Raw genomic sequence first — 27,678 nt, 5'->3', positions numbered from 1 at the left:
CCACGCCTCCTCCACACTGCCTCTGTACCTCTGGCCCATGTTCCACCCCTTCCTCCCAGTCTCCAGGCTGATCCCTCTGTCTACCCCTCACCTTCTCTTACTTACACCCCAGCCCTTCCAGCCTCCCTGTTCCCTGTCCCTGCACTCCAGTCCCCCAGCCTTCCTGATTGCCTTCTCAGTGCCTAGGGCAGTAGCTCTCCCTTCTACCACAGCCAAGCCCACACTGCTGGCACTGATGTTTGCTTCCAGTCAGTCTTCTTTTTGAAAATGTATCTGGTCACCAGATATCCTACAGATAGATGAGAAGAAAAATCAAAGTAACTGAAAATGGAAAGAAATACATAGAGTGCAAAGCCCTTTATCTCTACTCAATAAACAGCTGCTAAAATCATGGTAACAATGCCTAGTCTTTAAAAATTCTGTTCTTTACATTTCAGACTTATGAACAATTGCAAACATTGCAGTTAAGATGTGTTTGACTCCTCATCTTTTATTAAAAAAATAAAATGTCACAAATAAAATCTACAGCAGTTATTACAACTCTATTCTGAGCACAGTCAAGGCAAGTGTGTGAATTCTTTTTCTACCTGACAAAATAAAGTCACAGGATTACAATGCTTTGCTTTCATGACAGTAAGCGTTGATTAGGTGTCTAATGTGTGCTGAGCAATTTGCTCCAGGGAAACCAAAATGGCTGTCAAATAGTCTCTGGAACTTCCTCAATGCTCTGTAAGATGATGATAGATTTCCCAGGTAAAATTCCTCCCACTCTGAAAGGCTACACACTTCATAACCAATTATTGCTGCTGAGTAGCCGTACAAGGCGGAGACATGATATTTAATGATAGCAAGAGACTAGGACTTGGAGCTTCTGTCCTCCCATGGCCCTTGCAGGTCCTGCTTTGCTTTTTGAACAACTCTCTTGCTTGTTTGTGTGGGGAGACTTCTACTTCCTTATCCTGCAACACCAAGCACAAATAATGCCTCCTCAGTTCCCTGGACACAGCGATTTTCTGTTCTGTGCCTATGCCTGCAGGTTGCAGCTGCCACTCATACAGTAATCATTCGTTTGCAAGTTTAAAAGAAAGAGAACTCCCTTTTAGAATCTTCACCTCCTCCACACTCTGTCCCTCAGCACCCGTTAACAGCACAGTTGGCAAAAGAGGACACTGGAAATTGGATGAACATATAAAAAATGGATGGCTGGTAGAGGGTGTGCCTCTGCTGAGAAGGGTCCTGTGGAGGACAGTGCTTTGCTCACAGACATCCTGAACTTCAGTCTCCTCACCTCTCTCCTCCACATCCCAGCAATAAAGAGACGGAATATGGTGTCTTAGTTCATCTTAATTTTCTGTTGCTCATAACGTAATACCTGAAACTGAGGTATTTTATAAGAAACAGAATTTATTTCTTAAGTTCTGGAGGCTGGGAAGTCCCACGTTGAGAAGGCGCATCTGGTAAAGGCCTTCTTGCAGGTGAGGACTCTGCAGAGTTCCAACATGGCAAAGGCCTCACCCGGTGAGGGGGCTGAGCCTGAGAGCTCAGGTCTCTCTTCCACTTCTTGTAAAGCCACCAGTCCCAGTCCATGATAGCCCATTAATTCACTAACCCATTAATCTATGAATGGATTATTCCATTAGTGAAGGAAGAGCCCTTCTGATTCATTCACGTCTTAAAGGCCCCACCTCTCACTACTGCCACACTGGGGATTACGTTTCACAGTGGTTTTGGAGGTGACGAACATTCAAACCATAGCCGATGGAAACAGTGTCATCAATAATACAACATCCTTCCTTGAACATTCCTTCTCAGCCACGTAAAGATTTTTGACAACTGGCTTCTTGGCTTTTATGTGGCCAGAAAATTTTACAAGAACTAACTATGGTTCTAAGAAAAGAGTTTTCTGAGTGAAGTGAAACTCCTTCTATCACTGCCTGTAGACTGAAGACAACATCCTCTGTGTAGCCGCCAGGGAACCCCAGGGAGCCCCATCTGAGCTCCAGGGGTACCTGTAGAGACATGGGTATAAAGAAGGCCTGGCCCAGGAATCCACAGCTTGGAGAGAGACAGCAGCCAGCAGCCCTCCTGCAGCTGTCCCCTCTGCCCTGAAGTCCCCCCTTGTCTCCTGCACACAGACACCCTGCTCAGCCTGCAGGGAAATGTGCCAAATGCTGCCTCCTCCAGTAAGCCTTCCATGGATACTATAGCCAGAAGACTATAGCCTCTCCCCACCCCATTATAGCCCTATTCTACCCTGTAATATTATATTTATTAGTATGTTAGGTCCCCCCATTAGACTGCAAACCCTTGAGGTCAGTGATTATATCTTAGCCTTTTTGCTCCCTCCACCCCATCTATTCACCTTCCCTTTTCCCTTTCCCTCTGACTCCCCATTCCTCTCTGCCTCTCGAACTCTATCTCTGTTTCTCTTTCTCTTACACAACACTTATGCTCACCACAGTGCTGGTCCCCAGAACTTTGTGAAAGAGCCTGTTGAGAAGCCCAGAGAATCTCTGCTCCACTTCCCCAAGGAAGAGGACTAATCCCCTCCAGGGCTCAGTGGAGAGAAGTGAGCATCCACATCTCTCTGAAACATAGAGCTCAAGCCACAGCGGTCCAAACTCCTGTATAGCACAAGAAAAAATTCATCCCTTTGAATCTGTTCCTGCATTTCCCAACTCACCTTTGAAATAAAATACGTGCATTGAAAAAAAAATCAAAACAGCTCATCCTCTTTTAGGGGTACCTTGCTTTATGCCCACAATATTTGCTCACAATGTTTCTGAGACTCCAGGCAACATAAAGTTGAAAACCAGAGAGGTCGCTGGGAGAAGTCAGCCACCCCCACCAATTTATAAGTGAGGAAACCAAGTCTAGGGGATGAGGTGTGGCCTGTGGGATATGGGTCCAGGCCCCTGGCTCTGCCAAATGATGAGGTGGGAGGTCACTGGGCAGTGATTTCTGCTTGGTTTCCACTTATGAAGCAGAATTAAAGATTTAACATTGGATGGTACTGTCAATTCTCAAGATACAACCAATAAAATGGGGAAAGGAAGCTGAACGGGGAGGCATCAGGTCCCATCACAAGCCCTGGAGTTCCAAGGCCCATGCATGCTGGCTATCGGGGCTGCCTGTCCACCAGGCCTGCAGCTGTGCCCGGTGCACCTGCTTACCATGACAGGGGACAGTTTCCTGATATCTGAGGTGGCTGTGGGGAAAGAGCCCTGCTTCCTGCCTCCTTCCAGTGCCAGCGGTAAGAAGACATACAATAAGCCTGACAAAGGCTACAGTGTGGCTCACTAGCCAAGACATGGTGGGGAAATGGGCCATGAGCCCAGAACACTAGAGAAAAGCATTGCCACATTACTGCTGCAATAATCAGAATGCTTGAACCTCTTAAAATGGTGAACAGCGGGGCTAAAGAGAGTTCTACCTGGGTGTGAACGAATGACTAACTTGGGGATTACAACACTCGTCTTCCTTGCCCTCCTCTCTGGGCCTGGAGTGGCTCCTGATTCAGGTTACCATCTGAAAACTACCTAATGAGGCATGTCCTCAGCCCAAGGTTGGGAAAGGATGAGTGAGTGGAGGCAAGGTGTGGCCCAGGTGTCTGGCTGCATCCTCTGCGTCCCTCACACCTCCCTCCTTGCAGCCACCTCACCTCTTAACTCTCCCCCTCCTGGCTCACCTGCCCTCTCCCAGTGCCCTCTCCCAGCTCTTCTTGGACAGATTGACTCAAATGAAACCTCATCACCCAACTCCCACCCAACAGACTCTTCCCAAGAAGCACCCAGACTAGGAATGACCTCATACCCCTCCTCACCAAAAACCACTCCCTTCTGTAAGCTCCTCTCTGCTGGGACCAGCCCTGTGTCTCCCAGCTCACAGGTCTCTGCAGCAGCCCCGCAGCCTGTGGAGAGGAATCCGCCACTCAGCTTGTCATGCATTTCTCTCCCTGATATCATCATTGGCACGTGCAGGGGTACTGGGCTCCTGACAGGGCTCCCGCACCCAGTAGCTCCTAGGGACACACCTCCCTGCTCTGTGCCTGACTCTTCACAGTCCTCAGGGTCCCCTGCAAGCTGGGGACAGAGTGGTCAGCAATACTCACATGCTCAAGATATCCTCTTTGTCCTGGGCCATTGGCTTGCTCTTTGTTGGAGGAAAAAAAGTTGAGGAAAATTATTCTTCAATTGAAAGTGTAAAGAAAAACAGTATGATGGGCTGCCAAAGAGTGAGGGGAAGAGGATGGTGTGGGAGCTGGAGAATTTTAACCCAGACATCTGTTCGGAGAGGGGCTTGGAGGGAGCACCTGCTCACAGACAGCCCTTACGGCTATGCAGTGGCACCAGGACTTGAAGGTGAGCCGTGGTGTGGTGGGCAGCCACCCAGCAATTGCACCACAGAGGAGCTCCCAGTGGGGTCTGAGGAGTGAGAAAGGTGTCAGTGGTGGCCAACGACTGATCAGACAGTGTGGGCCAAGCTGCTGCCTGCTGTGCTCCAGGCTTTCTACATATCCAGGGTGACACAGTGACAGAAAGGAACCGTGCACACTGCCACTGTCCCTCGGGACCCTGGAGAAGCACTGTGCACCTGCCCCCACTGGATGAGGCTTTGCCACAGAGAAGCATGGCATCCGTCACTGCTGATGACAGGCAGTTAGTGGCGGCTGCAGGCAAGGGCTGATCCTCGTGGAGAGGGAATGGCCAGCAGCCCCACTTGCCAGGGACTGAGGGAGCGGGTGAGTGGGCCAGAAAGAACCCAAAGTTTACTCAGATCAAGCCAGGAGCCTTTCTGGTGTGGTTTTTGTAATTCTCATCTTGACCTACTCAGGTCTATGTCATAGTCTCATTCTACAGCCATGAAGACCGAGGCCCAGAGAGGCTATCACGTACGAAGGTTGCACAACATCTGGGGCAACTGGGATTTGAAGCCAGGACTCCCGGGCCCCTTTTCGTTGTCATACCTCAGCTGCTCTCTGATGAGATCAGCAGGGAGCTGTAATTCAACGTCTAAAGCTGCGGGTCGAGGAAGGCGGAAAGGAGGGACCACAGCTGCTTCCCACTCACAGGCAGGCAGGAAGGAAAACCCTCGGGGGAGGGACGCCCAGCAAGGGCAGATCCTTTCCTGGCCCCCGACACGCCCCGTGACATGTGCAGGGCTACGTTGATGCTTCTGTTGGGAGAGAGCCATCAGGCCATGCAACAGCCAAGCATCTCACGGTGCTGAGACATACCTGGAGCCGGGCTTCTTCAAGGAAGAAAAAAGAAGTGGCAAGATGAGAAATGAGGCTGGGCCTGCTATGGAAACCAGTTGGTTTCAGTTCACACGGGTATGGGGAAGCACCCAGCTGGTTTCAATTCAGGAAGCTAGTAGGTAGGGAAGGAGCTTCTCTTCACAGTCTTGTTCCACCATGAAATCTGACCAGATCAAATGCCATCTATTAAGGGCCTGCTCCCTGCCATGACCTTGGCATCCAGGGGTAGGGGTGTGGGGAGTTCAGGAGACTTGGTTTGGCCCTAACATCCTGCAGACTGGATCCTATTTTTATCTCCCAGAAGCTTCTTGAAATAAGAAAACCATTTCATCTTGTACCCTCAATGAATCCCCAACAATAAATCTAAAAAAGAAAAAGAAAACCATTTCAGAGTGTAGGGGAGCCACAGAAGGGCCCATAGTGGATGCCAAACCAATGGGGTGAATCCAGACCCTGGGGCCCTCAAAGAAATATATATGTCTGACTTCCTACACTGAGCAGGGGAGGGGAGGAGGAAGAAGATAGACAAGGAGTGAGGACTGTCTTCCAGGTCATGTTTTAAAGCAAGGAGCAGAATGAGGTTGAAGTGCAGGTCACAGCTAGCACAAGGCCAGGGTAGCCCTGGCCTCACGGAGTTGCTACTGACAGGAACCCACCCTTCACCTGCTGCCCATGAAAGAGTTTGTGGTTTCCATAGAAAACAGGTGAGTTCATCTGTAGGTGGGGCAGTCCTCTTGTCCCTCCTCTCTGCATTCACCCTCCTTCCTTGCTTCCCTCCTTCACCCCTCCCTCTTTCTTCCACATCCCTATCTTCCCCTAGTGCAGCGGTTCTCTGTCTCCACCCCTTTGTAACAATAAAAATACAACACGGGCATTAGGAAGGCTAAGAACCACTGCCTTAGTGGCTGATTCATCCCCTCATTCACCTGCCCCCATTTCCCTTCCTTCCTCCTCCCACATCCCTGCTTACACTTATTCGAAACAGGGCCTCACATTGGCCACACTCTGCAATGTTCACTCAAGGGCTCCCAGCTCTGGCTTCTGTGGCACAAGCTTGCCAATTGGCCCCAATATCCTGATCTATCATTCTGCCTATTTTTAGCAGGGCAAAATATTACTACAGGTGTGTGCTACCATGCTCAGTACAGTGTGCAACTTTTCAGAACTGACCACAAATGAGAGAGATATGCCTTAATCTTTCCACCTTTCTTGTTAGCAGGAATGTTGACGCGATGGCTGGAGCTGATGCATCCAGTTTGGCCCATAAAGTATGCATCTGAGCTATCCCAGAATTTGCTTAAGTATGGTTTCTCTGCTCGATACCACTAGTGAACCTCCAAGAGGATCATTGGACTCCAACACATTTTTGTAGGCCATAAAAGGATTTCAGTTTCTTCAAGGGAGGTTCATTGGGTTCTATGCCATCTTATGGCAAAGGTTATAGTGCCATGGAATTTCACCTGCCTGGCTGGTCTGAGCCCACTGTGGCAGCTGTTCCTGATTCTTCTTGTTGCTTGCAGAGGCAACCCTACCACACATTGCTTCATGCCTCGTATCACATGCCCCAGGGCTTCCCTGTTGCTTCTGCAGACCTACTCACTCAAACAGATGCTGCCTTTCCAGGCCATGCCAGTTGGGCTGTAGCCTGAGATGTGCAGGTGGACAGCCCCCTGGTCATGCCTGCTCACCACTGGCACCAGGTGCTATGGTTCACCATGTAGGTGCTGCCTCTGCTGCTGCTGTTTCAGGAGTTGGACATGCCAGACGGTGCCACCTAGAAGTGTAGGTGTCCAGCTTTGACCACTGTGAGACGTGACCACGCAGACGATTCTTCTCCTTTCTTCCTCCCACATTTAATGCTCCCCAGTAGGCCTTTCTGGGATCATCCCATGAGACTAAGACCTAGCTGCATTTGTTAAAAGCTGGGGCCAGCCCAGTCACACCTCCTTTGGAGCCCACTTCTTCCTTCCCCACGTCACCACCATCTTCCCTCCTTTTTGCTTCCTGGAGTTGCGCTCCCCAAGAAAACATTGGTGCTTTAGATTTGGCCTCAAGCCCTGGTGTTACAGACCCCAGGCTAAGACAAGGAGACAGGGAAGATGGCAAAGAAGTGCTGTGGGTGGAGCCCCATACCCATCCTAGACCACTAGCCTCTTGATTGGCTTTTTACCTGAGAGAGAAACAAATGTCTACGGTATTTAAGCTACAGTTATTTTGGACTTTCTCTCACCTGCACCCTTATCTTAGCAAATGCAACTACACATGCAAATCACCTGTGGGTTGCAATTCCCTGGAGCAGTCATTAGCCTGCCATTAAAATACTCTTATCTCCTTCATTCCCATTTCACTTTCACTGGCATTGCCTTATTTTGATCCATATAACATTCCCACAAGATGGGTCAGACAGGTATAATTATTCCTTCCCATTCGCTACCCCTTTCTTCCTAACTCCCTACTTAAAGGTTAAGGAAATAAAATCTCGAGGAGGTTGTATGGTTTGACTAAGGGCAGGAGCTAAGGAGAGACAATCTCTGGCCTTCTGGAGTCTAGTCCAGTGAGGCCAGACGGTGCCATCCTCTCATACCCACCCTTCACAGGCCACAGGTCTGGGAGTCACCAAATTTTCAGTTCTCTCCTAGGCACACTATGGGATTATCTTTCTTGCTACCCTGAAGTTAGAGGCAGCCAAGGTGCTGCCCACAAAAGTAATTAGCCTGCGATGTGCTGTCCACATCACAGAAATGATGTGTCTGCACAGAAGCTCTAGAAAGCAGCAGCGATTTGCCTGGTGTCTCTTCCCAGAGCTGGGGACCAGCAGAGCTGGGGATGACACTTGCGTGGAACCTGAGCCCTAGAATAAGAATGCAGAGAGGGGCACTGGCCCACCCACAATAGACATATAGTGAGAAACAGAAGTAAATCTTGGGGCTTTAATGCATTGAGGTTGGGGTGGAATGTTTGTTTACCACAGTGCAACCTAGCTCCACCCAACTATTATATGCATAAAATAGACAGGTCCTGTCCAGAAATTGTAGCTCATTTCAATTTGTTTTTAAAGGGGAAAAAGCAAAACCAGTTTTATTAAAATATCAAAGATCTTCTCAAATTCCAACCCTGAGATCCTCAGGAAGGGCGAGTCTGTGTTCACTGAAACACTCACAGCAAGGGTTCTGAAAAGCCTGGGAGATTAAAGCCAAGGGATGTCTTTTGTTTCAGCACCTAGGGGCCTGCACCAAAAAAGAGTGATTTCCAGGTTTCTATTATCAAATGGAACTACTCCACAGCCCTAACCGACAGACATTTTTACTAAACAAAAATTGATCAGTTTTTATAAAATAAAGCTTTGTAATATGCAAGGGGTCTCCTACTTAGGAAGGAATGGTGACCCAACAAGAGTAATGTGTCCACTTGCTCTTCCTCTCATCTAGGAAGGAACCCTCTCCTCCCAGTATCCATCAGCTTCAGGTCACTTTGCCTCCGGGTACGGAGAACTGTTAAACACTATATTGAACAAAATGGGGAAAACAAATCATTCTTCCTCAAAACTCGGAGCCTCTCCGGAAGCAGCATAGAGTGGGGGAAAGGATGGGTCAATCCCCTTTACGTGACACTGGATGTATCTTAGGATGGCAAGAGAGAATTTGGCTTTGCGGGAGTCAGAGCCTCAACACAAAGCTCTTCTTTATTTGTGGAAACATTTCCAGGCCAAACATAGGAGAATTAAACACTTGAAGGAAGACATGCTTACTCGAAACTACAAACCCTTTGCTTAAGCAAAGCTTACAAGTTCTTTTGAGCTTGAAATCTTTGTGAACCCTTGGTGCTAACATTTCCCTTGTCCAGACCCCCAGTGGGGGGATCTCCTTCTGGCCAGCCCTGGTGCAGCCTTCCTGTGGTTGGGGCGCCTCCTCTCACCCGCCATCTTTGTAGGCCTTCAGAGATACTCCAAGCCCACCCACACCCCATGGAACTCCAACTACTTAGTTCCCTCCTGGCCACACTATTTTACTTTATTTCAAGCAAGTATCCAAATCCCTAACACTTAATAATTAGGTAATTAATTGTCCCAGTGTGCTATTTCCTTATCCAGCTTCATTGTAAGATGCACAGAACAGGAGTCATACCACATTTTCTTTGATTTTCATCCTGCCCCCTCCACAGGGCACAATAGTCACTCAACAAACACTCTGTATGCTTCATTTCACATGAGGGTTGAACCCAGGCAGTTTTCTTTATTTTTCAGAAAGCACCAACAACTGATGCCACTGGGTCACCACGGGGCCTACATATCCTACCTGTCCAGGTGACTGGCTAGATTTCTCCACCATAAAGGCCATGCCACCTTCCCTTTGCACCAACTGGGAAGTACCTAGTGGGGAAATACTCCAAGACACTTTCTAATCATAAGATTCCAGGGCCTTTTCTCTCGTGCCCAGGTTGCATCTTCTACAGATTCCCTTGAAACTCTTCCAGCCCCATCTGACCTGTTGTACACTTTAACTAACTGCTCTTTGTTCTGCTGAAAGGATGGGAAGAAGGTAAAATAGTCGCCCAGTCGGGGGTCTTCAAACTTTTAAAACAGGGGGCCAGGTCACTGTCCCTCAGACTGTTGGAGGGCCAGACCATAGTTTAAAAAAAAAAAACAACTATGAACAAAGTCCTATGCACGCTGCACATATCTTATTTTGAAGTAAAAAAACAAAACGGGAACAAATACAATCACACCGCCTCATGTGGCCCGCAGGCCGCAGTTTGAGGACCCCTGATAGATGCTAGCCCTGTTTCGACCTCTCTGAGCCTCTGATCCCAGCTCCACAAAGTGGGGACTAAATAGGAACTGGGTCATTCCCCAATCTAGATTGTAACTCTGTCCCTATATCTGTACAGCCCTTCACTTTATCAATGGAGTAAGTAGTTTGGAGAAAGCAGTATCTCTCAGAGTCTCCCGGGCACTACGGGGGCAGGAAGGAAGTAGGAGCTGTAGTTTTCTCTGGTGAATGGCCACGGGGCCACTGGTCTCAGTGCTCACAAATCAGAACCTGCCCTGTCTCACCAGGCTGGCTCACTGGGGGAAAGTTTTTATACTATTAGAAGTTCATGAGCTCAATAAAACAATCATAATTTTCACTTCAAGAGAAGAGGTTTTCATTCAACTCCTCCCTCCCCAATCTGCTTAGTAAATTCACACACACACAGGCAGAGTAGATTAGTGGTTATTTATGGCTGGAGGGGAGAGGGGATGGGGCAATAGCTAAAATGGCTTCAAATGTTCAACAGTTGATTGAGGTGATGGCTGTGCATATCTGTGGACATATCATGAATTATCGATTTATAGCCTTTAAATTAGTGAATTGTGTAGTATAGAAATTTCATCCCAATAAAGCTGTTTTATACATAAACTGACAAGGAAACAGAGAACCCTAAATTTCCCTGTGCTGATGGCAGAGACTGGTAGAACACCCAGACATGGTCTTAGGTGAAGTCGAGAGAGGTTTAAAGAGGTTAGACAGCAGGGAGGGCCCTGTGGGGGGCTTGCAGGGAGCAGGTAGCCTCAAGGACTGGAGGAGGGTCAGAGCCCCAGCTGGGTGGATGCAGCACTGTTGGTTGATCTCAGGGTCTGAACTGGCAGATCATCAACCAGCTCATCTCTTCTGATGGAAGAGATGCCTGATGGGGCAGGGACACTGGGCCATGCTGCCCTCCCTTGCTCAGCGCCCCAGGCTGGCTCAGGACTTCACTGTCTACCAGCCCTCTCTCTCACCAGCATCAAAAGTGCCAAAGGGCTGGGGATCTCAAGGCTTCCAGGAAGTGAAAAGTATAGCTCCCTCCAAAAAATAGACAGATGGATGGAAAAATGAATAGACAGATAGATGAGAGGGATATAGATATACATGATAGAGACAGATGATTGGTAGATAGATAAATGGACATAGACGAGAGTTGGTAGAGACGGACCTCTACTTATTCCAAGAGATAGGATCGTGAGGTTATCATGGTTTGGACCTTAATCCGACAAATTCCTACCCAGAAGAGATTGATTGTCGGATACCAGCATGAGAGAGGGACCTCTCGCGGCCGAGCACAAGGAAAGAGAGTTGACCTGGGTGGAAAGGTAGGAAATGAAGAAATATAAAGCCATGAAAGACAAGGAGAGGGACCCAAAGACAGGAGCCAAGAGCGAGGCTGATGTGGGGAGGGCTGAGGCAGCTGAAGACTGTAGCCAGCCACTGAACTATGGAAACAGTTTCATTTATACAGTATCTTAACAAGATCGCATAAATCTTAACACAGGAGGTAAAGATCAACCTTAAAGAGGAAAAACTGTGTGCTTGCTGATAACGAGGAAAGGTGGCGGAAACAATGTTGTTAAAGGAGGAGAGTGGTTGGGGGTCGCTCCCTGAGCATTACCCAGGCTGGGGGGGCCCTGACAGCCACAGCCTGCTCCCCGCAAGAGATGATAGAGATCAGATAGATAGATAGATAGATAGATGTACATAGAGGTGGAGATTGGTGATAGATAATAAATAGATATACATGCTAGAGACAGATGATTGGTAGATAGATAAATGGACATAGACGACAGTTGGTAGAGACGGACCTCTACTTATTCCAAGAGATAGGATCGTGAGGTTATCATTGTTTGGACCTTAATCCGACAAATTCCTACCCATGTGCTGTTGAGCAGGTAAGTTAGGTCTAACCCTCATTTGAGGGGATAGAGATGGGGCTTACTCCATCAGGTTGTCGTGGAGGTTCAGTGAAAACAGGAATGGGAAACAATAGAAAGCCCCGGCACACAGTAAATAATAAATGTTAGGTGCTGTTAGTCTTCATCTGATGATGAACTCACTGCACGTATGAGAAAGCTGAGAGCCTAGAATAGAAGCAAGGACCGTCCCTCTGGTCTCACTGTTAGCAGGTTATGAGCTGGCTTACACCGGAAAAGGCCAGGGTGTTCACAGTGAGGCTAAGTCAGAATAAGCACCTCCGGTCGGGCGCGGTGGCTCATGCCTGAAATCCTAGCACTCTGGGAGGCCGAGGCTGGTAGATTGCTTGAGCTCAGGAGTTCAAGACAAGCCTGAGCAAAAGTGAGACCCTCCCCCCCCATCTCTACTAAAAATAAAAATACTGAGGCAAGAGGATCACTTGAGCCCAAGAGTTGGAGGTTGCCGTGAGCTATGATGCCATGGCAAGCTACCCATGACAGCTTGAGACTCTGTCTGAAAAAATAAATAAATAAATAAATAAATAAATAAGCACCTCCATCTGAACTTAATCCTGGGTGCAAGGAATGCTGAAATCGTGATCAGAAGAGAGCCTCTGAATCAGGGATCAGGGTCTTGTTTTATGGTGTCAACCTGCAACACGGAGACGCTTCTGTGGTTGCCGAAGGTGGACCCAGAGGCAGGGCTCCCCCACCAGTGAGTGAGGGACTTGGGCATCATAAACTCAGGCATCCCTTTGTTTTGTATTCTGCACTCAAAAGTTCCTGATGGCTAATCAGGGATCAATATAAGTCACATTACTGTGATTGGGAGTCTTTTCCTGCTAAGGAAATGTAGAGAATATAAGAAAAAGATGTTTTTACTTGGAAACCAACAGCAAAAGCACTCCCTGCAAAAATTATCTGGGCCATTAGGGAAACGAGAAGAAGCTCCCTGGTAATTTGGGAGAGATACCTCAGATTTAAATGGGTCCTTCACAGGTAGAGGAACAGGTGAGCTCACAGTCTGAAGCCTCTCCTTAGAGGGCTCCTCGTTGGAAATGATTTGTTGCCTCTGGACTCAGTTCCTCTCAGAACTTAGTTCCAGCAAGGGTTTTGTTTTGTTTTGTTTCAATAAGAGAATCCAGGTGGCACAGGATAGGATGGGGCTCTCGGTGTCACCAGTCAGTGGGCCCTGCAGGCTGCAACTATGGAGGAGGAGGAAACAGGGGAGGGGAGGAGGCAGCATTTCCGGCCTGGGGGAAAACCTCTGTGCTGCCATTTGACTAGGAAAGACTAAGGATATGGTAACGAAGGAAAGGGTGAGGTACAGCGTGGGGACAGGACAATAGCTCAGTTGTTGTTGTGCAAGCCGCACCCTCGTCACCTTTGTCATTTCTTCTTTTGAGCCAGAATCCACCCTCAGATGCACACACAAAGCTGTCATTAACGGGAGCCTCATGTGCACCTCGGAAAGTAAACCCGGGCACCTGGCTTCAAAGGAACCAGCTTCCTCCTTCAGAGAATGGTTCTCCGGTATGTTGGTTTTCTTAACGTGTCCGCTTTTTATTTGTCCAAACTCATTATCTCTTTATCAGCAGCAGCCAGGACCGCAGCTGAACTATTCATGAGTTGGTGGTTTATAAAATTAATACTGTATAGACTGCTGCTGGCCTCTCTCTCTCTAACACACTCCCATTCATATTTATTTATCTCAGAAGTGAAAAAGAAAAACACTACTGCAGACACAGAGCAGGGTGCCTTTTTACACCAATATGTGTTGAGGGGGCTAGTTATAGCTAACTGACCTGAACTAGGCAGCTAGACCAGGTGAGGAAGAGAAACGTCCACAATGAGACTGGGGTACCTGCTTAATCAAGTAAATCCAGAAAACAAGGCAGGAAGTTATCTGAAAAGGCTCTCTGCTGCTTTTGCACCTTAAAGGCAAAGCTCTGAGGGTGTGGTGGGGCCCTACCCTGTCGGGACCTCACGTTGAGAAGTCAATAAATCCAAGGGCATTCATTACCCCGGAGGGCCTGACATCAGCCTGACTGGCTTCCATCCAGGCTGATCCAGGGGTTGAACCTCTCTGAGCCTGTTTCTCACTCTATAAAATGGAAATTGCATACTGCACTGACTATTGAAAACAATGCTCAGCAAACATAAAAGAACTCTATGGTAAAGGTGAATGTGCAGTCTGCCTCTTTAATGTTGCAGATGGGAAACTAAAATTCACAGAATTTGTGCAAACCTCAGTTAGTTCACAGTCAATTCTGAAACCCAAACTTCTGGCTCATAGTCTAGCGAGTTTGGAATTTTTTTAATTATTATTATTTTTTATGCATCAACCAAAAGGCTCCTAGGGGGCGTTATGCAATTTTTTTTATTAGCGGAGGAGTGTAACAATGTGTCTGTCAGCCCAGCCTGCTCCCCGAAGCACCCTTGGCTCTATCTAGCAATTTGGGGACACCTGTAGAAGAGGGATGTGTGGCTACAATCTAGACTCAGTCCTGTGGCCTCTGCCCTGAACTTCATGTGGCGTTCTACCAGGGAAAAAGCAAAGCATTACACACTGAGCTCACTGCATTCCACGATAGCCCAGGGGGGCCCAGGCATTCAAGGCTACAAAAGTCAAGAGATTTGCCCAAAACCATATGATGGATGAGTTGCTAAATTGGGACTCGAACCTTAGTCTCTGGGCAAATGTTCTTTCTTCTCTACCACATTCCCATGGCCCCTTATGGTGCAGCCTCTTGGGGGAAGGAAAAGTGAGAGGAAAGAAAAAGGCTTTTGGCTGAAGATCACTTGGGTTTGCATGGACTATTTTGAAGAATTCAAACAATTTAAATATTAGTAGCGTGCAGATCTCACTAGCTAGCACATAGGCCAAATATAGGCTTCCCCTCCTACTAAAGGATACAGATTTACTAGGGTAAAAAGAATGAAAAAGAGAAATTTTCATTCTTTTTAAAAAGAATAGCTTGCTATACTAATCAGCTCCAAAAGTCCAAGCCAATGCAATGATCCACTTACCTACCTAAGAAGGGAGGAAATAAACATCTATGAAAATTTCAAATATTGCAAAAAAATTTATGTGTTTGGAGAGAATTGAGGAGAAAAACTTCTACATATTTCTGGCTTTCATCACACTGTACTACCTGCTAGCTCAGCAGACAGTCCCCTCTCATTTTTTCTTCCTTCTTCCGTCCTTCCTTCCTTCCTTCCTTCCTGTCTCCCTCTCTGCCTGTCTCCACCCCTTCCTGTGATCATGAATCAATCATTTCCACAAGTACTGAGCACCACCAGCTGTTCCAGGTGCTGTAATGAAACAGGTAAGAAGACAGAAGAGGTTCTGCTCTAGAGGTGTCTGCCTTCTTAAATTCTAGTCACATGTTGTTGAGTGCTCACTATGTAGTGATCACAAAGGAAAATAAAATTGTTTCCCAATACCATTTTCCACTCCAGGAGTCTCCCCAATTTGACAGGCATTTCTTCGTAAATACTTGCAAGTTTACATTTTCCTTTGAGGTGACCAAGGAATAAAGTGATATAATGCCTATCAGACAGTATGTCAGTGGCAGAAATAAAAAAGACAATAACATCAACCATAGCCACAAACATGGTAAGAAAAAAAATCTAAGTTCAATTCACAAATTGAACTCAAATCATTATTTAAGAAAACAAACACTAAAAGGGCTGACCTACTACCATCCTACTTCAAAACTATATCTTATTTCTAGCAAAAAGCACCAGTGAAAGACTCATAAGGTTATGTTGAATTTCCATGAGTAAAACCACCATTCTAACTTTGAAAAAGTGTTTTAAAATAGTACAAGGATGCATGTTTGTTGGCTTTCCTAAGAAACATTACCTCAACCATGTGACCAGTTGATAAAATGGGATTCCTCCTGTCCTCCATAGATTCTTAGATCATGAGAAATCTTGCTTCTCCCAATGCCTCGGACCTAAGAGGTCAGAGGGCAATAATGTTCTTTGTTGTGCATACTACAATTTTGTAGAAAGCAAGCTGACTAGGTAATAAAATTTAAAGATTCTCAGTTGAAAATTGCTGTCAATGGCTATTTCTTTTCAAGGTTAGATGATGTAAGAAGAACATCCTCTTTGCTACTCCAACTCCAAATGGCCACCTGCACTTTTATATTTTTTTCAAAATACTTGGAGGAGGCAAAAATACCCTGAAGCCCCTGCCAACACAGAGACAGAACAAGGAGGAAATGTTTCCCATTGCTTTATAGAATCCTTCAGCTCTGTCACCTTCCACATAATTCATTCTTTGACTCTTACAGCCTCCGTGGAGCACAGATATCATCTGAGCTTGTAGAAACTTAGAGGTCCAGCATTCCTTGGTCAATGCTAACACACCCTTTCAGATGTTTGCCATGCATGTTATTGTTAGGCAGTTACTTAGATGGGAGCAGGCAGATGACGGATGTGGTTATGCTATTTTGGATTGGTTCAGGTCAGGCTGACCTGGGCTCTTATGGAAATTAGGCTGATTAAGACTTTGCAGGTGGGTTGTTTTCAAGACCTTGCAGGTGTTGAGCTAAGACCCTGGTAGACTTCCAAGAAGCAGCTGATACTCCTCAACATTGTGTGTAAAACCCAAAACTGTGTTTTCCACAAAGCGTGCAGTCACTAGAACGAGGCCCAGCTTGCTGTGCACATTGTTAATAAACTTCATGTTCTTGCTAAAACTTTATTTTTCAATTATTTCAGCAGCTACCTGAAGCCACTCAGGTACTACCTCAAGGATTCAGAAAAGTGCTGCAGTGAAGAAATCTGTTGAACTGTTTAACTCATCATTTTCTAGACTTAATGTGATCATGGAAATCTCTTTCCTCTAAAACCCATTAACATCTCTTAGAGTCTTTGAAATATTGTCTGGCATAATACTGATTGAGACATTTTCTCTCTCTCTCTCTCACGCACACACACACACATGCACTTTGCATTACAATCTCAATGAAACATTTCTAGATCACAAAAGGAGTGCATAGTAAGTGCTGAGTGAATAAATAGGTTGATAAACTAATAAACAAAGGAATCAGTGGATTTACCACAAGGCCTTCACACCCCAATGGAAGTCTTGGCAGCAGTTGGCCAAGTACTCCTACCCCCGTGGGGAGGATTCATGGAAATGCAAAACTCACAGTACTGGGGTCACCTCTGGGTCCAGCCAGCCTAAAATGGCACATTACTGGTGCATAGACAAAGAAGAGACAAAGGAAGTATCAGACTCTGGGGTTTAACATGAGATGATATCACTATAAACTGTTCCAGGGCTGGGGGACTGAGAACTCCTAAACATGCTAGGCCATTTCCTACCAAAGAGGGTACCTGGTGTTTATGCAGAACAGAAAATAAAAGGTATGTTCAGGGCCACAATATCTTATCCAAAACACTTGGGGCAGGTGTGTTACAGAATTCAGAATTTTTCAGATTCCCATATGCCATTTAGAGTAGAACCTCCATAGTTGACCATTTCCCTACACTGACCACCCCCTTCAGTTGACCTAATTTTCATAGACCAGACATGCACCACAGGTATCAGTACAGTAAGTCTGCTTCCCTATGTTGACCACCTCCATATATTGACCAGTCTGTTATGGTCCCTTGGGTGGTCAACTTACAGAGGTTCTACTGCATTGTGTAACTGCACTCCCTGGGGATCTGGGGCCCCGCCATATTCACACGTTCACGTTTCTGCAAGGACCCATGAATATTCATGGTGAATGGGATAAATAAGGCCTATAAATAGTTTCAAGTCAGCTCAGGTTATATTTTGCTGCCAAAATGGTGTCAGGTATGCAAAACACTTTCAGTTTTGATAGCATTCTGGATTTTAGGATTGTATGCAGGAGAGTATGGGTCTTTAATGTGCCTCTCACAAGAATGATACCTTGCTACAAAGAGGAAAGGGTTTCAATAAGTCTATGCGACAAATCTAAGGACTTTTCATAAAGAGAAAGAAAACACATTTCCAGTACCTCATAGTGCTCTTGTTTGTAAGCAGGAATTTTCCTAGAGTTTTATTTAGGATCAGTGCACTTTGGACCTTGCTTTAATGTCATCTGCTTTAATTTGGAATCTACTTTAAAGGGAGTCAAATCTATGTTCACCCTTGAAAGGACTCACAAGAACTTTAAGCTGTTTTGGCCACGTTAGGAGTGGCCTGAGGAAGAGGGGGTTTCCAAGACTAAAGGATGAAGAACAAAGGTTTAATGAGTCATTCACTGATAAATTTCTAAATTCACCCCAAATGCCTACCATTTGGGGTAAATTTAAGTTCAATCACATAGTTTTTAATGAGCCCAGTGACGAGGACACAATGACTTGTTTCTCTCCTTAGATGAGCTTCCAGGAACTCAAATATTCTTCTTTTTGACTACTGGTTTTATGACCTCATGCTCTAACCTAGAAAGAAAGGTTAAATGCAGACATGTTATCCAAGGGGCCTACAAATTTCTCATAAAATTTCTAACTAAATTCTTACAACACAATCAATTATTTGCCTCAGTAAGGTGTATGTATTCCACAACATGAAGAACTTAGCCACTTTGGTAATCAAACAATGATAGGTGTCCCAGTGTCAAAAATAGTTGTAAATATCTGATCCTCAACCTGGGCAGAATAGCAAGGCCCTGTCTCTACAAAAAAGTTTAAAACTGAGCTGAGCTAGGTGTGGTGGCGGCACCTGTAGTCCCAGCTACTTGGAAGGCTGAGGTGGGAGAATTGCTTGAGGCGAGAATTGGAGGCTGTAGTTACCAGCAGGAGGTGGGGTGCTAACACAGCCACACATGAACCCTTTCTATTCCTCCTCCTCCTCTTCTAAGGATCTAGCTAGCCACATACACACCCCTCATCTTCACACACCGCCAGGAGAAGTTTGTGCCAAAGATGCTAACTATCTCAGCAAGCTGTGGAATTTGCCCATCTTCTACAGCTCCAGATAAAAGAGATTTCTAACTGCCCCCAGGCACAGATGCCACCTTTGTACTGCCCAGGCAGGTCACCCTCCCCTTTCAATAAACCTGGCCTGAACTTCTCTGCTCTGGTCTCATCTCTGGGCACCACCACTTACACCTTTCAGTAGTGACCCATGATTACACATGGCACTCCACCCTGGGTAACAGAGTGAGACCCTGTCTCAAAAAAAAAAAAAAAATTCAACCCAGTACGCTTTTAATACTGAAGGATTCTGCCTATAAAATAGCTGTGGTTTATTCACTGGCATTCAAACAAAGTTGAAGATTGTACCTTTTCTACATCAGCCCCTAGGTCCATAGACAAACAGATGTAGAGGTTTTACAAAATCAAAGTGCAACAAAAACTTTAAAATAATATTTAGTTTATGCCTTTCCTTCAGGCAATACTGCACCCAATTCATCAGATATATCATAGTCACTTCTATTTTTAAAGGTCTACAGACGTGACACTCACTGGTGCCTGAATAATCCATTCCTGGTTTAAAGCCCTTCCATGTTAGTTTGTGGTGGTGCAGCCCAAAGTTCCCAGATAACAGGCCAATTACATTACATCTCACTCAGCCACTGACGCTTGATAACCCCACGTAGGGAATTTCCTAAACCTCATACCCAGCTGGGGATTTAGGACAATGAATATCTCTCCATTAATCTTTAATTCCTGAAAATGCTGAGGTTGCTGATAATGCTTGCGTGTGTTTCTCTCCACGTCTTTAGTGGCATGAACCTGACGCAGCTGCAGTTGCTGCAGGAGGTGATACCAGTGGTGAAGGCCACCTGCATCCAGCTTCCAGATGGTATTTGGTCCTAGCAACTGGACGGTGGCGGCAAGGGCAATCCCGGGGCAGGTACAAAGTGAAGAGAAGCAGTCCCTGGGCAGCCAGGGCTTACTCTGCACCCAAGGGAAGGAGGACCGAAGCTGAGCAACTGGGTCAGCCCTGAGGCTCACATCTAGCTCTCTGAGTAGCCAGAGATACTCCTGCTTTGGGGAGAAATGGGGCTCTAAGGGGAATATGCAAAGGACATAGCGAGTGTTGGGTAGGGGTGGGAGAAGAAGTCCCAAAGACGAGGTGGCTTCTCATGGCATCATATTGTAGGCAACTTACACAAAGCCTCAGAATAGTGCCTGGAGCACAGCAGGTGCTTAATAAATAAAAGTCCTGTCCTGGTTTCTTGGTCTGCTCTCTCTAGGTACCAGATTCTTGATTTCACTGTCAGTTGAGTCCCCCTATTTAAGCACTTCTATTCATTAACACTGTGTACAAATCCTTAAATCGCAACTTTTTAGTGAAAGAATTAGTTTAAAAGTGATTGACAATCAGCTTGGACAACATAGTGAGACTCTGTCTCTATAAAACCTAAGAAATTATATACAATTTGAAATATTTTCGTCAAACTGGTTAACATAGTCTTCATGGCATTTTCTAAAACCAGCACATTGTACCCCATGACTGCATTAATGTACACAGATATGATTTAATTTAAAAAAAAAAGAAGAAGAAGAAATTAGTCAGGTGAGGTGTCATACTTCCATAGTTCTAACTGCTTAGGAGGCTGCAGGGGAAGGATTGCTTGAGCCCAGTTTGACATTAAAGGGAGGTCTGATCATGCCACGGCACTTCAACCTGAGTGTGGGGGAAAGAGTGACATCTTGTCTCTAAAAAACAAAAATTGTTTTTAAGTGATTGACAACAACAAAAAAATATTAGATTCCCAGTAATATAACATTCTCAAAATAACTAAATTATAAGACTGGAGAACAGATTAATGGTGACCAGGGTTTAGATATGGAGGCTGATATACTGGGGCGGGTGAGATCCTTGTATTGGAACAGTTATGTATCTTGATTATGGTGGTGGTTATAAGAATCTACCACCAGTTGAATATGATAAAACTATATAGAACCACACACACACACACGAATGAATTATATACGCAATTTGCTGAACAGTTAAGGTAGGCATAGATAAATATACTCTGTTTTGTTCTGATGTTAAATTTCCACACATTCTTCACTCAGAGATTGGGAAAACCCTGAAGCAGAGCAATCACATTGCAAAACTCCAGGGTCACCCTGCATATTGTAGTCTCCATGAAAGACACCTTCTGGAGTTGTGCAGTGTACAACCTATGCAACAGTACACACCAATATACCTTTATTCAAGTATTGCAAAGTAATGCATCTCAGTTGCTGGTGCCTTTCATCTCGGATTCATGATGGCTTCCTGTACTTCAAACTGTTCTACCTTTCAAGCCAGTCTGGATTGGAATAATCACACTTTTATACCAAGAACAATATTTGGATTACAGAGAATGCTCAGTTTTTCAGTCTGCAATTGCTCAAACTTCAGACATAAAAGAGAAGTTTCTTTTCATTTATTTAATAGCACCTTACTGAGCACTTACTATGGACTATGAAGATTGCTTCCTGTCTGGTCATTACTGTTGCCACAGAGAACCACAGTTCACGTATAGGCCGGTGTAGTGCAGTGCCATGAGACATCTCCTGCTCCTCTACCGGCTGCTTTGCCAAATACTTTTTATTGAGAAACAGCTTTTCTCTGTAGCTCAGGTATATATTCCATTCCCTAACTTGTTGGCAGAAAGAGAATTTCTACTGCCCAAAACAGGACACCCCTCTGTGCAGCAGCTGACACTGTCATTTCCTTACAACTGAACAGTCGATCTTGGCTGGCAATAGACCTTTTTGTTCAATTATTTCAACCTATTGGCATGCGGGCCATTCATAATTGTGTGGCTCGGGCAAAGCTGGTCCCAGGACAAGCCCAAGTGTTGACTCAAGGCAACAGGTGAGCAATGCGCAAGGTGAGGAGGTGGTGGCAGGGGTGTGCAGGGAAGAGGGCTGGACAGCAGAGGTGGGCCGAGGCAGTGACTCATGGGGCTCCCCTTTGTGGGGAAGGGAGAGGCAGGTAGAGCCTGCCCAGAGCCATAGAAGCCACACCCAGCCTGGGTTCTTTCCAGATCTGTTCCTCCCACCCCCAATTTCCCATCAGACACAGGTGCAAGAGGTGCTCAAAGGCTGCCTCCTGAGCAGTGTGTTGGAACAAGGCCAACAGGTGATCTCAGAGTTTGGCACTTTCCCCATGCTCCTGAAAGAAGACTAACCATGAAGGTTTTTATAAAGGTTTAGAGAATGAATAAAGGGAGTGGGAGGGGTGAGATTTAAGCTCCAGGACCCAGCATTTTCCTGGAGCAACGTTTGTCACACATACACACCCATCACCACCTCCTCCCTCCTACGCACACCACCACTAGCAGCCCAACTCCTAATCAGCTTGGGGCAGGAAGGAAGCAAGGTGGCAGAGGAGCTAAAATAATCCCCTGTTCCAGCTTTAGAGAAGGAAGAGAGAGAGAAAGAAGCTGGCACAAAAAGAAAACTTTGCCTAGACTCTACTGACCTGGCCTCGCAAGGAAAGAAAAGGCTGTATGGTGTTTGTTTGTTTGTTTGTTTTTGAGACAGAATCTCACTCTTTTGCCCCAGGCTAGAGTGTTGTGGTGTCTTAGTTCACAGCAACCTCAAACTCCTCCTAGGTTCAGGCAATCCTCCTGCCTCAGCCTCCCAAGTATCCAGGACTACAGGCACCCACCACAATGCCCAGCTAGTTTTCTATTTTTAGTAGAGACAGAGTCTTACTCTGACTCAAGGTGGTCTCAAACTCCTGATCATAGACAATCCACCTGCCTTGGCCTCCCAGGATGCTAGGATTAGAGGCATGAGCCACTGCGATGGGCTAAAAGGCTGTATAATTTTAAAAAGGAGGAGGAGGAGGAGGCCAACTCCTCTCATCCTTAACCATAAGACGAGTTTGAATCTCATCTGCATCACTTTCTAGCTGTGTGACCTCAGACAACTTTCTCCACCCCTGCATGCCTCACCTTCCTCATTGGAAGACGGAGATGATGAGAATGATGACGGTGATGACATTACCAATCTCCAAAGATTTTCGGGGAGGCTTAAATGTGTTGACACGCATGAAGCCCAGAGAAACACCAGGCACACAGAATGCTCAGTACACTGAGGACATTCTTAGAAACTCCGGCCGGAAACCCTTTCACACGCCCCAGCTCCCTCAGAGATACCATTTGCTCCCTCTGCTTCTTCCTGTCTCCCTGTCTTACGTTCTTCCAGAGTTCCTCCTGTCTCTTCCCCATCTCCTTCCCCCTACCCCAGAGGTATCCAGTCTCAGGATTAAGTGCTTTAGAGTCTGACCCAGGAGAATTCAAAGCCTCACTCTACCCTCTTTGCTTGAGCAAGTGCCTGGATTTCCTCACCTGCAACCTGGATCCCCCATCCTGCCTCCCAGACCTAGCTGCAGCCCAGGGACACCAGTGAAGGGCAGGATTGCCAGCCCTGAGCAGAAGCTCGGGATTCCCCAGGCACCTCCTTCCATGGCAGCCGATTCTCTGCTTCTGCAGTCACTCCCAGTTTCCCTTTCTTTTCTTCTGTCCTCCACATCACATTAGGATAATAAGAGCTGCCATTTACTGGACACATATTGCCTTCCCAGCACCATGCTAAAATCTTGCTCCTGCAATCCTCACAACCATCCCGGACTTGAGTTCTGCCTTCTACCCCCAGAGCTCTGCTGCATTTCCAAGTAACTGAGTGTCGCTGTGAAGATCAACAGCAGTAGAGGCTCAGTGGGAAAGGGAGAGGAAGTGATGAGGCGGAGTTTTGCAGAATGGCCAACCCCTCACCCCCACCCCCACTTCCGTCTGCCTGAGGCTGAGGTCAACTGAGACAGCTGGTCCTTCTAACAATCCAGTCACCCATAATGCTGAGGGTCCCCAGAAAATATCTGTTGTTGCTGTAACAACAGCTCAGAAGCCCAAGTGACAATTTGGGGGAGGTATTTAATTTCTCTGAGCCCCAATTTCCTCATCTGTATAATGAAGACAATAGCAGCTCCTTTCTCACAGGGCCATTAGGAAGATAAAAAGGGACCCAGTGCACCCAAGGTCTCTCCCAGTCACATCTCACCCTGAGCCCTCCACAAGTGTCCGCCTCAAGCCTGGAGGTCACCCCTGGCCTTGTCCACCTGCCAGCTGCTGACGCTTGCTACTTTCTTACCCTCTCCAAATCTCAGCTACCTACCTAGAAAATCAGTTCTGGGAGGGTAGGGTAGATGAAGTAAGTTGCAGAAAGCTTGTCTTCTTTTATCCTTGGACCATCTACAAGTCTCCTCCCCTCTGCAATGTGCACTTTTCCTCAGCCTTCAAGGAAGAAAGAGAGAGAGAGAGAAAGTGGGCTCTGGCTAAAAAAGAGCACTTTGCCTCGACGTCACTGGCCCAGTCTTGTGGGTAAAGAAGAGTCAGCATAATATTTTTTTAAACAGAATAGGACAACACCCCCACCACCTCCCAGCCCCGATGCAGACTGGCTAGAAAACCCCAGTCCCTCTGGTTCTTAACCACCAGACAGGGAAGTCTCGGTTGAACAATGGTGAGACAGATCCTGCGAGGGGCAGATGAGGAAGAGAGGGAAACAGAGGGCCTGGTTCCAGCCCGTATGTGCATCTGAAATGCCAAACCCACCAGCACACTGACATCCTTCAGCCTGAAGGGGACAGAAACACCTGGTGGTCTGTGGTGAGGCAGAGCCTGTTCACAGGACCAGGAGCATGTGAGCAAAGGCCACGGCCCTTGCCTTGGAAGTGTCAAACATCCAGGGCCCCTTAGTCAGAGTGCCTGGCTGTGTTCCATGTTATTGTGACCTCTGCTCCTGGGCTGGTGCAGGACAACCGCTTGGTGACTCTCCAGGCACTCCAGGAGCTAGAGGCCTGCTGTTTTCTTCCCCTATCCAGCTGTGTTGTCTGGCAAGGGCCAATCAGGCCCCATGAAGGAGGAACGCCCTGGCAGTGGTCTCAAAGGCCTTTCTGTGAAGGTCAGTGGCTTGGATGTTCCTATTTTTTCACATTGATTAAATGCCAATGGCATGCTGAGCCCCAGAGAAAGCAGAGGTAGACAGTCGGTGCGCACTGTGTGCAGAGATAAACAGAAGCATGGCATTCCGGGGCTCTGAGGGAAGATGCCCCTTGAAACCATGGAACAGCTTTTGTGCATGTAGTCACCTTTAGGGGTGTTCTCAGAAAGTTCCATTCCAGCGCTTAGTGATAGGATGAATCAGAGCCTGGTGACTTCTTGGCCTCAGTGACACTTAGCCTGGAGCACCAGCCTTGCCAGCCACTCCCCAGACAACAGGCTTCGCTCAGCCTCCCTGCACTCCAGGCACTCAGTAATGAAAGGACAGCTGGAGACAGGGCACTGGCCCTCAGGGTTCTTCACAGTCATCTAACGTGGATCAGCCTGTCCCAGGGTGAAGGCAGTGCCGGATGTACACTGACCTGGAAGGAAAAGCCGCCACCTTTGGAAGGAGCAGGAGGGGTCGGCAGAGCAGGGACCAGCATGAGGGATGAGATACACGGTTTCCGTTGCCCGCCATCTCCAGCTGTCCCTGCACAGCACGCAGGGTGGGGGCTGGCACAGGTGGTCCCTCAGCTCTCTGGCTAAGGAATGCTGACTCTGGCAGGAGGCCAGGCTCAAGCCCTGGCTCTAGCCTCACTGGGGACAATTACTTCTCTCTGGGCTTCAGATTCCTCTGTGGTAAAATAAAGAGATTGGATCTGATAGGTTTCCAAAGGTCCTTCAAGCCCTGTGATTGAACAGCAGGCATGGAGTCTAACCAAGCATGTGGGGCCGGCCCCCTCTCGGGCAGAGGGCAGAGGTAGAAGATCAAGGTGTGACAAGAAGACCTTCGTGGGATGCTCCCATGAGCAATGCTCTTCCCCGTCTCATTACTCCCCTGCAGGGCCTTGCCAGATCCTCTGGCTTTGACTCAAAATGTCCCTGTCCCCAGCCTGCATCTTTGCTCACCTTTGGAATGACTCATGACAGCTAGGGACAGGGTGCCCCAGAGCATGCCCACAAGTCATTGCCTGTGTATCCCTTGCCCAGGTGCCACCGCTGGGAGCTGTCAGGGCTGTCAGCTGTTCCTAAGCCTGAGGAGCTCCTTGAGTTACAAACCTGAGAGGACGTGGAAATTGAAATAGGAGAAGCAGCAGTGGGTGGGGGCCCAGGGCTCCTGGGGCAGCTATGTAAAGACAACCCAGCCAGAGTGACCATATTATTTATTGGCTCTCTCGGGGAGACATATATGGTTATAAAAAGAAGCACTTTGTAGCACAAACACACTGCCCAGCTTTCTGGTGAATCGCTGTGGCGTTGCTGCACTTACTCAAAAACGATCACCAGGCAGGGAAGTACCTGACCATTGCCTGTCAGCATCACAGTTATTTTTTCCTAAGTGCCTTCCAGGATGTGGGGTTCAGACAAAAGACCTTCCAGTTCACAGCGGAGGGAGGGAGCCCCCACGGAAGGGGAGGGCCTTTCTCAGGCCCACCCAGCAAGCCCAGACAGAGCTGTGCCTTGGTCAGCAGGCAGGCCAGCATTCCCAGAGCCCCAGGCACCCTGTCTCTATGCAGGGAAAGGATAGGAGGGCTGGGGACATTCTAAGAGCCAAAAGAGCCCACAGTGTTCCTGCCACCCTGCAAACCACCAGCCTGGACTGCGGGGAGATGAGGGCCGCGTAGGAGAAGAAGGCCAGCCGATTGGAAGTGATGTCATGTGGCCACAGCTAAAAAAAACACTGTGGTGTTGAGTGCCATGGCATTTATGCCTCTGCAGTTGCTACACCAAGGAGTGGGTTTCACCAGGTTGGATCGAGTGGCTGCTTTCCTGGAAACCAGGCTTCTGGTTGCTAGGGCTGATAAGGCAGAGAAAACGCTACCCTCGGCACTCATGGGAAAACATTTTGATATTGAAGAGGAGCTGGGACATGTTAACAGTTGAGAAAGAACAGAACAGCCCCAGCCCAGCGGGGCCTCAGATTACCAACTCCAAGTGCCACAGGCAGTGCATCAGACAGTACCTGCTCCTCAGATGGAGGGACAGCAATCCTCAAAGGACACGCCACTGAACGTGACCATGGTGCCTCCTGTCCTCTCCAAATGGCCTCAAGGACCCCGCCTCCACTCTGGAGAGCTGTGGGCCTCTGCAGCACACACGGGGCAGCCAGCCACGCTGGCCGTGGGCACCCATGTGACAGCACCACGAGGCTGTGGACAAGGAAAGGAATCATGGGGGAAGCTCTGCAGCCCCTAATGGGGACAGAATCTGCACCAGCAGCTGTGGGCAGACAGGTGTTGCCTTAGAGTCTCCCTGTTTATAACTCTATGCTGGGGGTTGGGGCCACAGAGCAGCCTTCAAAGGAAAATGGTCTAGTGATTCAGGAAATAAAACTCTTTGGTTGAGCCCCAGGGCTGGCCTAACCTAAACTGATTTCTGCCCTACAATGACCAGTGTGGTGACAAGGTGCCTTTATGTGTCTGTTTTAATCCACTTCGCAAATACCTTGTCTAGGCTTTACAAACTTTAGTCTGTTCACTGGAAGAGCCAAGTGCCCCCCATTTCCTGCCTCCTGCAAGACAGCTATGAATCTTCCCTACATGACTAAAGGTTTGGGGCTCTCTCTGCAAGTTCCCTGCAGTTGTCCAAGAGCTCTCAGCAAGAGGGTGAGGGCACTGAACTCTGGAGCCCAAGACCCAGAAACCCCTGTGGGCAGGGCCTCGGGTCACAGCGCTACCCTTGATAGTTGGTGCTAGGGAGTCCTGGGCATCGCTGCTCCCTCAATGGAA

At 47.4% G+C, this 27,678-nt stretch overlaps 1 long non-coding RNA gene across 1 annotated transcript; it reads right to left on the bottom strand.

The window, feature by feature from the left end:
• Positions 1–552: 552 nt before the first annotated feature.
• On the bottom strand, positions 553–5,114 carry LOC128594079 (uncharacterized). Its single transcript, XR_008382487.1, has 3 exons — positions 4,967–5,114; positions 4,112–4,152; positions 553–959 (listed from the first exon to the last, which is right to left on the bottom strand). It is a non-coding gene; the product is annotated as an uncharacterized LOC128594079 (long non-coding RNA).
• Between the last annotated feature and the right edge of the window lie 22,564 nt (positions 5,115–27,678).

This window comes from Nycticebus coucang, chromosome 9, assembly GCF_027406575.1.
Source record: "Nycticebus coucang isolate mNycCou1 chromosome 9, mNycCou1.pri, whole genome shotgun sequence".
Taxonomy (NCBI): Eukaryota; Metazoa; Chordata; class Mammalia; order Primates; family Lorisidae; genus Nycticebus; species Nycticebus coucang.
This window is presented reverse-complemented; position numbering and strand designations above follow the sequence as displayed.